Consider the following 13,780-nt stretch of genomic DNA (forward strand, 5'->3'; position numbering starts at 1 on the left):
CTTCTAACTGCATCATTCAATAATGTTGTTATTGTTGTTGTTGTTGTTGTTGTTGTTGTTGTCTCCAGTCTGAAGATTGCTTTGATGCAGCTTTCTATACTACTCTATCCTGTGCAAGCCTCTTCATCTCCAAATAACTGCTGCAACCTACACCCTTCTGAATCTGTTTAATGTATTCCTTTCTTGATCTTTTCTTTCAGAAAATACTTCCTGACTTTTGAATCTATTTTGATGTTAACAAACTACTTTTCTTCAGAAACGCTTTTTTTTGCCATTGCCAGTTAACATTTTATGTTCTCTCTGCCACCATCAGTTATTTTGCTACCCAAATAGCAAAACTTGTCTACTACTTTAAGTGTCTTGTTTCCTAATTCAGTTTCCTCAGCATCACCTGATTCACTTCAGCTACATTCCACTACCCTTGTTTTACTCTTGTTAATGTTCATCTTATAACCTCCATTCAAGACACGGTCCATTCCATTCAGTTGCTTTTCCAAGTCCTTTGCTGTCTCTGATAGAATTACTTGGTTTCCTTCACTAGTTGTTCCATGTACAGCCTGAATAACATTGGGGACAGGATAGAATCCTGCCTCGCTCCCTCCTCAAATATTGCTTTCCTTTCTTTTCCCTCGACTCTTATAACTGCCATCTGGCTTCTGTACAAATTGCAAATACCCTTCCACTTTCTGTATTTCACCTCTGCTGCCTTCAGAAATTCAGAGTATTCCAGTCAACACTGCCAAAAGCTTTCTCTGCACCTACAAGTGCTATAAACATAGATTTGCCTTTCCTTAACCCATTGCAGAATCAGTATTGCATCATGTACTCCTACATTTCTCCATAATCCAGATTGATCTGCTCCAAGGTTGGCTTCTGCCAGCTTTTCCATTCTGCTGTTAAAAATTTATGTTAGTGTTTTGTAACCATGTATTATTAAAGTGAAAGTTAGGTAATATTCACACCTGTCCACACTTGTTTTCTTTGGACTTGGTATTATTTTATTCTTCGTTAAATCTGAGAGTATTTCACCTGTCTCATACATCTTGTACACCAGACAGAAGAGCTTCTTCATGGCTGGTTCTCCCAAGGCTTTCAGTAATTCTAGTGGAACACTGTCTTCTCCTGAGCCTTGTTTTGATGTAGGTCTTTCAATGCTCTATCAAAATCTTCTCACAGTATCATATCTCCCAAATCATCTTCATCTATATCCTCTTCCATTTCTATAATATTGCCTTCATGTTCATCCCCCTTGTATAGACCCTCTATGAGCCATTAGGCTACAGAGTCAAAGAACTTGCAATGATGGAGATATGTCATTCGTACTTGTCGATGCCACACAGACACACCCCTGCAGCATGTAGCACAGTCTGAGCACAGTGGAAGGAGGGCATTTTGGGCAGTGAAGGCAGTGAGGGAGATGGCAGTGATGTGATGGGGATGTCAATCTCTGGAGGTTATCATGGCAGGGACCATGGTGGGATGTCGACATGGAACTCCCGTAGGTGGTGTGGGCAGATAAGGCATCGGCCCCTGTGTGAGGATGGAGTGGTGTGGAGAGGGACCGTGTCCCCCATGAGATTGACTGGCAGCATTTGAACACCCTCCCTGTGGGGGTGACTGTAGCTTGGAGGAGCATGGGGTCGACCCTGGGTGGGAATGGGTGAGAGCCAGCGATTAACTGATGAACTGGGTCCCCAGTTAGGTGGGGCGAGTTGTCTTGTATTTGATTTGATTTTAGCAGGGAAGCTAAAACAGTTTTGGTCTAACCTGCCACTGCCTCCACCAAAACCAAGTTTATTGTGCAGTATCACTTCCTGTATGTCTAGTAAAGCCAACCAATGCCCTTAAATAGTGCAAGGAGTCCCTTTACCAGTTTCTTCAGGTCTAATTGTCCTGAAAATTATGTGTCTCTTGCTCTCCAGTGCAGTGCATTCTAAGATTACGTGTGATGCAGTTTCTTCATTCTCATCACAGATCCTACATTTAGAGCCTTCTTCTGTTATACCCATTGCATGTAGGTGTGTTTTGAAATTCCTATGGCTGGTCATCAGTCCAACCATGAGTTTCATCTCTTTCCAGTTCAAGCCCAGGATTACAGAGCTACTTTTTACAACATGGCTTAGGCATCAGTATCTTGCAGTGTTGTAAGACCTTGGTTCAGTATTCGACAAGCTGTCTTCTGAGCTAGTTTTGTAGTTCTAGCTTAATCATAGCCTTGGTGATTGTCAGGACAGGTTCCAGTCCAATGAATGGATTCTTTGCCCCCATCCTGGCCAATCTGTCAGTTTATTCATTGCAACTGATCCCTGAGTAGCCACGGACCCACACTAGGTTCACCCTGTTGCCTCCCCCCTAGCTGCACCAGAACGCTGTGTCATTCTACAACAATCTTAGATCTTGTTGCAGGAGCTGTCAATGATTTCAGGACTGTCCGAATAGATGCAGATGCTACGACCCTTGTAGCACCTATGCACATTCTCCTGCGCACACATCCTGATGTCAGCTTGGAGTACCGAGGCCAATTTTCCTACAGAGCTGATGCCCTCCAGTCTTGGCTGAACTCTGTACACCCTGGCCCCAGTGCATCGGTCTGATTTTGACCCATCAGTGAACCAGACATTGTACCCTGTACAGTGTTGAACTTTTTTTTTTTTTTTTTTTTTTTTAAATGCTCGCTGCTTACAATTATTACATCGTAAGGCTTGTTGAAGCAGTTGGGAGCTACTATATAGTCAGGCAGCATTTCACCAACCATTCCTATATTTGCCTCACTCACTATTTTAGTGTGTGGTTCTGGATACCCAATGAGATCCAGTTTTTACCAGTTTTGAGTCTGCATACACCACCTGCTGCCTGCATCTAGGCCCAAAGGTGTAATGGAGGGATGTCCAGCATGGTTTCCATCCCAGCAGTTGGTGTTTTGCTAATCCCACCTGTTATGGCTAAGCAGGCCAGTCTCTGCACCTTAACAAGCTCCTTAGCTGCAACCTGCTGTTCTACTTCTTCCACCACACTACAGCCCCATAGAAGATCCTAGGTCTAACCGCTGTGGTGTATATCCAGTGCATACGTCTGGGGCTTAGGCCCCAGTTTTAGCCAGAAGCTCTTCTGGTACATGCTACTTTCACCCTGGTGCATATGCTCTTAATGTGAGGGTCCATGTTAGTTTCTCATCTAAGGTTACCCCTAGATATTTCACTGTCCCCTTCATAGGTAGAGTTTCATTGAAAATCTTTAGATTCAAACTTTGAGTGTTGGATATGCTTCTTTGTGAATGGTACCTCAACAGCTTTGTGAATGGTATCACAACAGTCTGCTTAGAATTAATCCTTAGATCCTGTTTCCTGCATCAATCTTGCACAATGTCCAGCACACTTTGTGCCATATTCCTGACTGTGTCAGTAAATTTGCCAAGTTTTACTATGAGCAGGTCATCTGCGTATCCTTGGCAAAAGCATTGTCTGGAATTTAGTTTCTCAATGAGTGACTTCACCAGTAGATTCCACAATAAAGGTGACAAAACTCCTCCCCTCCTTGTGGACAACCTCTAATGGTGTTAATTACCATCTTTTCAATCATGATGGTGGCCTCTACCTTCCTTCCACTAAGTATGGCCCCAGTCCACCTACATATAGTGGTCCCTAGATCATGCACCTCTGCTGCCCTAACCATGGAATCATAGGTTGTGCTACTAAAAGCCCTCTCACTGTCCAGGAAGACGCAGAGGGCTATTTCCTGAAAGTGAAGTTCTTTCTCCACCTTCCCAATGAGTTGGTAAAGAGCTATCTTACACGATTTACCTGGTCAATATGCATGTTGGTTTGAATGAAGAGGAGCCCTAGATAGCCTCCTCTCCCCTACATATACATTAACCAGTTTTTCCAATGTTTTAAGAATGAAGGAGAACAGACTCATATCCTTGGCCTTGGTATGATCATTCTTCCCTGGCTTTGGAATAAAGACAACCTTCACTGCCCTCCAGGCATTGGGAATGATTCCTGCAGCTAGGCTACCCCTGAATAACCTGCATAGGACTCTTATAAGATTCTCTACTGCTTGTTGCAGGAGAGCTGGAAAAATTCCATTTGGGGCAGATGACTTGAACGTTTGGAATGATCCCACCACCCATTGGATTTTTCTGAAGTCGACACACTCCTTGGCCGTTTCCCAGTCCTCTCTTCAAATGCCTGAGAATCATTGTCTCTCAGGGGTTGCATTCTGGTCTGTGTTATCTACCAGAGTACAATGAGGGAAGTGAATTTTGAGGAGCAATTCCAGCATCTCATCTGCTGTCTTTGTGTATTCCCCATCCTCCTTCCTCAATGTACCTCCTGGATTAGTTGGTACTATAGTGAGGATTTTGCAAAGCCTGGCTTGAGCAGCCATGCCCTCCATTTCCTCAGAGAATTCCTTCCAGAAAGCCTGCTTTGCTTACCTAATTGCAAGGTTGTAGTTGACAAGGGCCTCACAATATTTTGCCCATTGTCCTGTATGTTTCACAAGGTTAAACAGTCTCTGTTCCCATCTTCTTTATGTTTCAAAGTTGTTGTTACACAAAGACACACTCCTATTTGTGCACTTCTTGGTTACTGAGCAGTTGTCCTGGTATGACATAATTATGGCAGAGGTTACAGCCTCTGCTACTTCCTCACACTCTACTTCCTTATTGAAGTTTTAGTTTCCAATAAGGTTAAGTCAAGGTCCCTCCTATATGTCTCCCAGTCTGTTTTCCTGGGATTCCTACAGGCCATGGTCTGTTTCATTCCCATTTCAACCTTGAATTTAATATACATGTGGTCCAAGGAGGATGGCTCTGGTGCCACATTCCTTTGTTTGACATAACTGACCATCATCATGAAACCGAAGGTTTTGTCAATTACTTCTTCCCTTCTGCTGTTCCTGAATATATGTTCATCACCCCTGTTCAGGACCTCCAAGTTGTTGGACAAGAGAAATTCAAGGGGGTACTCGTCTCTACTGTTGGTGTCCTTGCTGTCCCGCACTAGCTTGTGGGCACTGGCATTACATCCATCCAACAGTTGGTCACGTTGCCGATGGCAAGCTTCTGTCAGTCTTCTCATCTCAAGAGGAGGAGGAGAGCTGTCTTTGTAAGGAAGGTATGCTGAGGCCAAAACAATTGCCCTCGTGATACCTTCCTCACGTTGCTGCATCCTGATGGTCAGCCAGTCCCTAGAACAGAAATCCATCACTGGCATGAAAGAAATTCCATTTCTCACATAAATGATTGTTCTGGAGTTTCTTAGATTTCTGTAATAAATCAACTTACCTCCTGTACCACTGAGGCCCAATACACCTCCTTTACATAAGTAGGGTTCTTGTATCAGGGCCATGTCCACTTCCTGTCTCCCCAGGTGATGGCTCAGGGCAGCAGAAGCACCTTTACTTTGCTGAAGATTGATCTGCAGCACCTCAAGTCTCCATCTTGCAGCTATAATTGGTTTTGAGGTCTTTGATTACCCTGACAGCAACCTGCAAACCCTAAAAACAATTCAGGTATTACTCTTGTATCACCTTCAGGGACTCCTCTCTGACCTCCAGCACCAGGGTTCACCCTTCCTGTACAGCCTTCTGGTTGATTACTTTCCAATCCTCTGTCGAGACTTTTGGGTTGTGGAGCCCTATTTTCTCGATCCTTGGTACCCATTTTCATATCTTTGCAATCTTAAGAATCTCAGCTGCCATCTTGACCAGCGGCTTTGCATCCTCCCACAGGGATATCATGAGCACCTTGTCTTTGAGCCATTCCACTGCAAGCACCCCCTCGCAGACAAAAATGAGGGCACCATTATCTAGATAGACCCTTCTGAATTTGTGTCCTGCATCAGATCCTCCCCCCCCCCCCCCCCCCCCCCCTCAATCTTTTCACAGACGGTCATCTGCACGAGCTCCTCCTGCTGCCAGTTGATAACCTTCTCGGGTAACTGCCATCCTAAAAACTGAGACTGCAATACTATAGGTCTGTTTCCCTATTTCTTGCCTTGGCTTTTTATGGATTTGTTATCCTGTGAGGAGGGTCTTAGATTCCTCCCTTATCCTCATGCTGACGTTGAAGGGGTCTGCATATTCCCTTCAATCTGAGACCGTTTTTTCTTGGGGGTTTTGGGCTCAAGGCCTTTTTACTCTCTCCTCTTTTGTTTGGGAACCTATTCTTTTCCTTCCTTTTGTTTCTGTTCCCTGAGAAATTTCCTCCTCTGGGCCCCAGACAAGGCTTTAATCTTGATCTGGTCCATCTTCTCAGCTACAGTTCCCACTTCTTGCTCAGGTCTACACCCTGATTCAGTAGTGGGAGTGCATTCCATCAGTCCTGACCCCAATGACTGGGTGTCTGAGGTCTTAGTTTGCCCCTCAGTTTGTTTTAAATCGTTTTCATCAGTCGGGTTCATCTTGCTCCCACAAAATTTGGGGATCTACGTGGTCCATACCACGGAAACCCCGTACGGTGTAAGGCTCCTTACTCAGGGAGGTCGCCCGGTATCCCTAGACTTCATTTGCAACACACCTTCACATGTGCCATGCACCCCATGGCATGGATCACATCGTACCTTGGGTTGGGAAAGGGAATTGGGTAAAGACTAGGAGTGGATAAGGAAGACCGGACATTGTGGGACACTCTTAGTTTGATCCATCAGCTAAGGCCTTTCCGGCAGTAGGTCTTCTACCTTCAGCATAGCCCTCAGCTTCATGAGGATATGCAGGCCTCTCCACCCACATGGACAGTGTGCTTTGTTAAGGGGTGTCTCCCAGAGAGGTGCAGCAGGAGGAAGATGTGATTGTCATCAATAAGGATGGTGATATCCTCCACACGTTCGGACAGTACATCGATTTCCAGAACCACTAGAGGAGGTAGAAGGGATGAGGTAGAGAGAGAGAGGGAGAGTACCCGAGGAATGGCATTGATGGTGATGCAGATGCATGTTCAGGCAAAGGTTGTGGAGGCAGCTCTGAGGGGTCATAGCTTGAAGATGAATCCTTAGTGCTAGGAGGCTGCATAACATCATCGGACATGAAAGAGACTGGGTTGAGGTGTGCCAGTTTCTAGCAGTGGAGACAAACAGTGAATGGCGTATCTTTAACACAGAAGTCTATCATGTTAGTTGTGTGGTTTATGGGGCTGAATATCGTGGGGCAAATGGGGCCCAGACTCTGGACAGAGTCATCGCAGAAAAAAAGGAACTTGCACGAAAGGAGATCAGAGGGCGCGTGGGAATTGGAGGGACTATGGCTAGACGAGGGTTAGGAAAATGTTTGCAAAATGCTTTCAGATCTGTTTTATGAAATTGGGAAGAGAGGTGGAATTGTTAGGGGAGGATGGTTGTAACAGAGAGGACATGATTTCACCATAGATGAACTCATTTATGGTGCCCTCGATATCTGGTTTGTATGATGACCACAGGTCAAGGAGTACCCATGGGAGAGCCTTGGTCCAAAGATTATCGTGACACTGCAGTGCTGTCTTGGAAGTGGTTGGCAATTGTGTGACATTTGTTGCTGGCATAGTTGGGCAAAAAGTGCTGATTCAAAGAGCCAGCCCTGGTCAGTGATGATGGCAGCAGGGCAGCCAGAGCAGGAAGTCCAGGAAGAAACAAAAACATTAGCCACAGTTTTGGCAGTTATGTTGGTGAGAGGTAAGGCCTCTACTCACTGAGATAAACGATCAGTGCAAGAAAGGACACAATGAAAGCCCTCTGTGGGGGGAAGGTGGCCGATAAGGTCCAGGTGCACATGGTCAAAGTAGCCAGATAGAATGTCGAATTTACAGAGATGTGGAACAGTGTGCCTTGTGACTCTGCCGCACTGGCAAGTGATGCATTTCCAGGCCTACATCTGATAATCGTGTCTTATGTCTCCCCACATGAATCGTTCTGACATGAGGCATGTCAGTGGCTTAATTCTGGGGTGTGCTAGAGGATATAGTGTGTCAAACACTGAATGGTGGAGGGGGATGGGGATGAGGGATTGGAGGGTGCCAGTGGGGTCGCACCTGACTTCTTCTTGGACGCCAGCGAATTTTGCTTTGGTGAAAAACACCAAAGTGGAGATGCTGTCGAGAAGTTGCTGTGTATCCTCATCCTGCTTTTGTAGGGATGTGAGGTCGGAAAGGTTGACAATCGTTAAGATGGTGCTAATGCAGAAAAGGAACTTTGCAACGACATTGTCAGCGCCTTTGATTTGGTGGACATCAGTAGAGAACTGATAGATAAAATCTAAGTGGCAAAAATAAGGGGGGGGGGGGGGGGGGGGAAGGGATGAGAGGCAGGTTGCATATGGCATCTACTAATAGTTTATGATCAGTCAGGATGTGGAGAGGTCAGCCCTCGACATTGGGGCAGAAGTGTTTCACCTCCTCATAAACCGCTAAAAGTTCACAGTTGGGTGTGTGAAAGTTTCTTCGGAAAGAACTGAAGTGGCATGACCACATTGTTGTGGCATTGTTGTAGGACTGCACCTACCATAGAGTCACTGGCATCCATGGAGATGAAGAGTTCAGCATCCAAGATTGGATGAGCGAGAGCGATGGCTCATGCAAGAGAGTTTTTCAGGGCCTGGAAGGCTGCGCGCATTGGTTCCATCCAGGGAACACATTGTGTCCCTAAAGTTTGCTTTCCAGTGAGGGCATTAGTGAGAGCGGAGCTGTCAGGTGAGGCGGATGAAGGCTTGGGTGTTGGTGCTGCCAAGCAGTGTGAATTGATGTGGGCGGTGATCACGGCAAGCTCATCCTTGGCATGTTCAATGTGATATTTCAAAACAACGTTCTCACAGTGGCATTTTTCACCAGGAAGCAATTCATGGTTGCACAAGCCCTGCTCACAAGAGCCATGCACTGATGCACTAAACAGTTAATGGCATTTACACTTGGAGCAGGTGGCAGAGCTCGGTCACACAGGATGTGAGAGTTAGAGGTGTGGTGAAAAAGAGAACCTCGAACAGCATTTGAAAACAGTTGTTGATGTGATAAGAAGTCGGTTCCCAGGACTGGTTCTGCGATGTCCACCACATGGAAGATCCAGGGGAGGGAGAGGCCATCAGAGAGGCAGCATTGAAGCTTGATGGAACCAAAGGTCTGGAGTGTAGATGAGTTCACAGGTTGCAGGAGAGAGCATGTGCATGTGAGGGGCATGTGAACATCAATTTAGGTACAATTGAGACATGCATGGAGCAGCACAGTAAAATGCTCCCACCAGGCTGTTGACATGACAAGCCAGGGCATGTTTGGAGGTGCAGAAACCACAATTAGTATCACTATGTGGCACATTTTTCACATCAGGAGGGGGCCTGTAAAGTGCACTGGGGGGCACTCACTGGATGCAGAAACTGGTCTGGAAATGTTCGTGATATACGCTGGGCATTGTTCACTTTGTAAATTATGAAGCAGTAAAGCACTCAGACATCATGGGAGCATGATTGGTATACATGGTCTGTCCTAATAAAGGTGAAGTTGCACATGGCACTGTTGTAACAGTCGCCTGGGCGGCTGGCATCTGATGCATAGTTTGTGCATGAAATGCAGGATCCACGTCAGCATGATGAAATGCAGGAACTTTGCTCTTCTTGTTATCATTTTTGAAATGCACATGTTGATGCACACTCACTGGAGAGGCAAAGCCTGAGTCTGCTGTCACATGTTGCATTGTTGAGTGGCAACAGTATTGAGGCATGAAACTGCAGGAAACATGTTGTAAAATCTAGGTGGTGGTGAAGTGACAAAAACTCCTGCTGCAGGTGCAGCAGCTTCGATATTCACGTGCTGCATGGCAGGATACATGGCCAAGCAGAATGAACGAAGGCATAAACAAAGCCAGTGCCATAGACATGAAAATACTTGCACTACGAGGAAATGGCACGTGAATTCTTACTTGGAATTGGCAAGCTGTCTGCTTTTTACCTCATAGTTGTACTTCACTGTGTGTGCACTATCATATAGCATGATAGTATGACTGCAGTTGTGAACAGCAGTTTTAATGATTCAAGTTTATTTGTTTGTTCCCTTTGCATTTTACAAAGAGAAGCTGATGGCTGTGAGGGAGAGGCAGCAAGTGGTTGGGCACTGGTGAACTCACTCCAATGCAGGCTAGGGGTGTTGCATGTAGCACACACTGGGATTGAGGGGATGAGAGGGAGTGGGATGGGGGGGGGGGGGGGGGTGGAGAGGAACAGGTAGAACAGAGAAAGGGAGAGACATTAGAGATGAGAGTGTAAGAGTAGAATGAATGAAGTGGGTGCTTAGGGACAGAAGTGGAGGTAGATGAAGGACTGGGCCATGGAAATTGAGGTCATGGGGACTGCAGGATTGAATGACATGTGAAAATGATAATTTACATCTAAGTAATTCAGGGACATTGGTGTTGGGGAGTTGTAGGATCCAGATGGCATCGATTGTAAAGCAGGCATTTCAATTTAGCATTTTACACTCAGCAGAGTGTTCCACCACTGGGCGTGCAATTGTGTTCTTGGCCACAGTTTGACAGTGGTCATTCATGTGGGTATGTAGTCATCCCTATACAATGGCTGAGCAAAAATCACAGAAAATCTGAAAATGATTAGGAGGGTATGTGGAACATACGCAAACATACATCCATTTTTGTAATATGTGTGGATTTCAAACTTGGTTCGTATATGGTTGTGTTGTGGTGCTAGTTGTTTACAATAAGCACCATCTCTCGGGCATTGCAATTTAGCATTTTGCACTCAGCAGAGTATTCCACCATTGGGTGTGCAACTGTGTTCTTGGCCACAGTTTGACAGTGGTATTTCATGTGGGTGGGTAGTTGGTAGTCATCCCTATACAAACGGCTAAGCAAAAATCACAGAAAATCTGAAAATGATGAACATTCTGTCCACAGATCTTCCTCTTGTAAAATGGTCCAGCACCTCCAAATCCTTTGCTATGTGGGCTACAGCCTTATGGAAGACTCAAATGCAAGAAATGTCCTATGCACCCATCCAGCTCATCCAATTCCAACCCAATCACAAGCATATCCTGCCCTACTAGAGTCAGGACCACTTGTGAAAGCACTCGTACTGCATATCAGAACTGCTTTTCTCCTCTAGTTAATTGAAATTTTTGAACACAGGGATGTGAGTACTGCTTAACACTAATGCTCATGTTTATTAAGTCAATTTACAAATTTTCCAGGTTATAGATAACTGATACTTGTCTATGACATCAGATAAATTACATAAATGCTTAGTACAGAGTAACTGATGAAACCAGCACCTGCATAGTGAAACAGGAGAAGCTGTGATTTATTTTAAAATATCTGGTTCCTTCCAATATATATGTATATATAGTAATTACACATTGAATTAACCATTGATGTGTGTACTGTCGATTCATAGTGTCCAACAAGCACAATATTTCAGCAGTCAGTTGTGTTGACATCAGGTGTGCTGATGAACTGACTTCCTGGGGGCACTTACCCAACTTATATCCTCTTCCCCTGTGAGCCACTCCATACACTATCCACACTCAATGCAGTTGATGGCTGCCAAAGAGATGATTATGTCAGCATCTGTGGCTGACAAGACGCAGTGGTGTGATCCAATTGCAGCAATGTGGATACATGACACTGTTTGTCAACACAGTCAACAAGTCTATATATGCAAAAGTCAGTATAATCTACAAGACCTGGACTGTATGGTGACCTTGGTCAAATTGTTAAATTGTTGGCACTATTTCACTACAGTCTGTCAACACAATGCATTTTGTCCATGTACCACTAGAATTTCATGTTGCATCACAGTTTATAAGTATTTCCTTCCACCATGGCCACCAGCTCATTGTGTTTGCAGTGTGTCTTCTCAATCTTATCCAGTGCTGGTTCCCAAGCCTTGTTGAGGCTATAGTGACAGTCTCGGTTGATGAGATTGCACCTGGTACATATTCCAGTGGCACCTCTAATGATACTGCACCAGTGCTTATTAGGATACATTAATCAAGAGTGCCAATGATGTTTCTGGCATTGATTTTTTATTGTGAGTACTGTTTGTCCAAACATGTGACACCATATTTGCATGAAATTTGGTATACTCCGGTCCTCCATAATTATTGCCCACAAGAATTGTACTGCCCCATATCCTTCAGCTTTGGAGTATGTTTCCAGTTAGCATGCCTTGTCCAAACATGTGACACCATATTTGCATGAAATTTGGTATACTCCGGTCCTCCATAATTATTGCCCACAAGAATTGTACTGCCCCATATCCTTCAGCTTTGGAGTATGTTTCCAGTTAGCATGCCATTTCACTCCCAACACTGTGATGCACCTTCATTTATACCACGACATAGCTGTGGCTCTTGGAAACCCAGAACATGTACACTGTTTCAACGCATAACTCTTGTTGTGCAATAGTCTCAGCATGAGATGACATGTGCACCTTACTTTCTGAAACCAGTTATCAATTTTCTTAGCACCAACCATAATCTGTTGTTAGTATACTTCTATTAAAACCCCCCAAGCTCAGGGGTTGTAATATGTCAGAATGCTTGAGAGTTAAGGTTTGGGAGAGAGGGGTGACTCATGCAAAAGCATGCAGAGAAACATGGGCAAATGTATAATTGACTTTATTACATTGAATGTACACAACAGGCTTTCCATTGAACTTGGTGATGCACAGCATGCATGCATGAATCAGCACCAGTGACAAAGCTGGAATATGCAGCATATGCATCCGGTTGCCCAGCAATGCAGGCATACCACTCCTGCTCACACCACACCTAAGTGACCACTGTGTGCATTAGACACACCAATGGCCTGGAACATGGCTGACTGTTTCCTCAAGTGCAACTTATGCATCCCATGTAAAGTGCTGAAGGGAAGCAACTGACCACTGTGATTTTAGTGAGCCTTAGCAGCTCTGACTGTCCACCCGGAGCAGCTCAATTAGTGATCACAGACAGCTCTACACTTAGAAGGCTGCGAATTCATGCCCTAGCTCTGCCCCTGCGGATGGCAGTTTGCAGTCAGACATTATCACCCAGAAAGTGGAGGCCATCAGTCCTCTTGTTATCAAACCAGTGCAGCTGCAAGGTGCAATGCGCCCCACCACAGCTATGATGAAACTGTGCAGCAGAAGTTGGTGGTAGTTTCAGTGGGCTGGTTGGCACTATAAGGTCATCATGGTTAGCCTGCAACTTCACCAGTGATCATTCTCTCCACTTCTAGACACAGACAGACTGATGACACAACTGCCTCCTCTGAGCCTCTGGGCTCACTTATTTATATGTCTTTTCCCTACACCTCTGATGTATCTCTTCTGGAGGTGACAAGTGGAGTGCCCTTTAATAGTTAGATGTCAGGTCTCCTCAGCCTGCTTTGGTCCCTACACACAAGTCACTATGCACTGTTGCAATTGCAACATATGGGTTCTTCACAGCACGTCAGTGCCCAGTGCTGCCCTGATTACTTCACACTTGTATACTGCCGCTGGGTCATGCCTCTCCACCTGCGAGTGGTGTTGTAAACCTGTCTCACAGAATCATTTGTTCAATATCAGCACTGCCCGTGCCTGCCATCAGGTGTTCCAAATCAGTCCCTTAACTACTGTCTTCCATCCATAGCTGCACAATATTTACAACAATTCTCCAAATCCATGCCTGTAGATATTCATGGCACAGCATACCTCCTCCCTTCTGAGAAGATTCATCCCGAATCTTTAACATTGTACTCCACTGATGACTGTGGTATCCCCTCTATCATTCCTTTTGACCAGTGAAGCCATTTCCACAACCTGGTATGGTCCCTGGTATTTTGTTAAAAAT

General features: G+C 45.1%; 1 protein-coding gene across 1 annotated transcript in view; it reads left to right on the forward strand.

Moving 5' to 3' along the window:
• Positions 1-13,780, forward strand: part of LOC126353750 (alanine--glyoxylate aminotransferase-like) — a 93,743-nt gene that overhangs the window by 25,263 nt on the left and 54,700 nt on the right. The window lies entirely within an intron of this gene.

Source organism: Schistocerca gregaria, chromosome 3 (assembly GCF_023897955.1).
Source record: "Schistocerca gregaria isolate iqSchGreg1 chromosome 3, iqSchGreg1.2, whole genome shotgun sequence".
NCBI lineage: Eukaryota > Metazoa > Arthropoda > Insecta > Orthoptera > Acrididae > Schistocerca > Schistocerca gregaria.